At 40.4% G+C, this 2,500-nt stretch overlaps 1 protein-coding gene across 2 annotated transcripts in view; it reads left to right on the top strand.

The window, feature by feature from the left end:
* The window catches only part of LOC125032423 (epoxide hydrolase 1-like), a 16,126-nt gene that overhangs the window by 7,151 nt on the left and 6,475 nt on the right, over window positions 1-2,500 (top strand). The gene's annotated exons all lie outside the window — the stretch shown is intronic.

Genomic DNA, 2,500 nt, shown 5'->3' with positions numbered 1-2,500 from the left:
ATTGTTCTGCATTTTGTTATTGGCAGTGTTGGTTGTTATTGTTTTCTTTAACGATTGGTAGAAATAAATTTGAGTGGGTAGAAGAGGAGGTGTAACAGTGTGTGTGTGTGTGTGTGTGTGTGTGTGTGTGTGTGTAGCGTGCACATCAGCACAATTCGTGTAAACTATTAGATCAAGATCACGTCTGCATCTGCCACGTGGGCTACGCATTTATTCAGAACCATCGCCCCAGCATGAACCTAGTTGTTGATTATAGCTGATTCAGGCACCTACAGCCTTTTGCAAACTGGTGGCAGCGGTGGGATGTGAACACATTTCCAAAAACCGCTTGACCAACACTTCCATGGTACAATGTCTTCAAAACCACATGAGTATAAATTATGTGCTGTCACTCTTACATTACTTTTGCTGGGTAAAAGTGTTTTTGATAGGAGACAAGCTTTTCAGTCTCACTATCCTTCTGACTTTAGTTTTCACAATATTGTGAAAACACTGTATTGCCAACAAACACAAAGTATCGTTCCGTTTATAATTAATTTCTTTTGTTTGTAGAGATTCATAATGTTTCATCAACTACAAATTCAACATGTTCACGATTTTCTGAGAATTAACTTCTCGTGATTTTGCAGTTATTTTACAAAATTCTTCATTCTCGTATAAGAGTTCCGTTGATTGACGGTTAGAAATTCACTCGTTCTTAATCTTCAGTTCATTTAATTCTCTTACTGATTTCATTTATCTTTATCACAAACACCATAGTATTTATTTCTACTCTCCTTTATAGCGCTGCTAAGTCTCACCTTGACTTTACTTCCAATCACTTTGCGTTGCTCACGCACGTCGAAACGCTATGGGGAGATGACCAGCTTGCTTTTCTCGTTATTTGGTTGTTTGTATTTGTTCACATCATATAAATAGATATAGCATTGTTACATTGCACAATGGTGACACAGTCTATGGGCTCAACAGAGCTTGTAACACCATTTTTTTATTGAGTATAGCGCTAGTATCTTCCCCATATCATAGTGCACAAGGATGCCAGATACAACCTGGGGGTTACATTCATAAATGTAGGACTAGGGTTTGAGCTAGAATTGTTATTCGCTTATTAATCACGTCCTTCTAACCCTCTAGAAGTGCTTGCATTTTTTGGGTAAATCCCAGGCAATTGTGTAATTCGTGATAGATACCCGTTGGGCATGTCATGAGTGCTTATCACAGAATAGAGTAGGTTATAGATTTTCCCATCTCGTTCAGTTCACTTCATTTTTTTCGGTATTTTAGATATAGGGACCTCGCCAATGAAGCCTAATGTAGTCTAATGATTAAGCTAGATATCGCTGCCTCAGTATATCAGAATTTTGTAGCGAATCCGAAATGTAGATTAAATTGAATCTTGGATTGTGTTGTACATTTCTTGCAAATAATTTTTTGTGTCACTTTTCACTAATGCGTACATTCTGTTGCACATCATTAAATTTTCTATTCAATGTGATAATTGAAACAATTTTGTATTAACGTAATTTTCTACTTACAACTTTATTAAGATCAAAAGATACTGACACCTTTTCATTAATAGGATTTGTTGTAATTGTAGCAGTGTAGATAAATGGTGTATCTCTTTTGCTAGCGATTTTCCCAATCGTGAGGAGTAACAACGCTATCCACATTAATTTGCATTTCTTATATTACATACATTTCTTTCTCTATGTGAGAAAATTTCCGCGGATTGCCGTTGTCGTTTCCCATATCTACCTTCACATCTATCTGAGACAGTTTAAGCTCTAGCACATCTTTTGTGGACCGCTACTTACTTACTTACATCCGAGGACCTGGACGAGATCCCCCAGGGCGTTTGGACGAATACGCCGCCGAGTTGACCGGGACGAGGACTACGAGGAAGTCTAGAAGAATCCGAAGTCGAGGAGGACCTGTGCGAGACCTTCGAGGACGAGTGGACGTCCAGGGTGAAAGGACTACGTCAAGGCCCAGCAAGAGGAAAACGAAGAGGACGACAAGAATGAGCAAACCACTAAGATAGATCAAGGACAGCGCACGCGAGAACAGGATGACCAGCCAGTCAGATCCAGACGAGATGGGTCACCCCGTCAGATGGCGCCTAGAGGGCCGTGCAATATGGCGAGCACATCAGCATGATCTGTGTAAGCCAATAGCTTAAGATCACGTCTGCAGAGCAAAGTCTGAATTAAGCATCTGCCACGTGGGCTCCGCCTTCGTTCATTATTATGTCGATTATGGCTGACCCTATTTGACCCTTCAGTTCGCCTCCAGAAGTCACCGTGTCAAGCTCACCACCAGCCTCCGGCCCCCATGTCTGGCAGGCATGTGTGTGTGTGTGTGTGTGTGTGTGTGTGTATGTGTGCGCGCCTGCCTTGTTTGCTTTGTTTCTTTTGTTTGTTTGTTAATCTGTATACTAAAAGGTATTTTCTTTTCGGACTTCACTAATGATATAACATTACACTTGAAAATTCAAAACCTT

Source organism: Penaeus chinensis, chromosome 14 (assembly GCF_019202785.1).
Source record: "Penaeus chinensis breed Huanghai No. 1 chromosome 14, ASM1920278v2, whole genome shotgun sequence".
Classification (NCBI taxonomy): Eukaryota; Metazoa; Arthropoda; class Malacostraca; order Decapoda; family Penaeidae; genus Penaeus; species Penaeus chinensis.
This window is presented reverse-complemented; position numbering and strand designations above follow the sequence as displayed.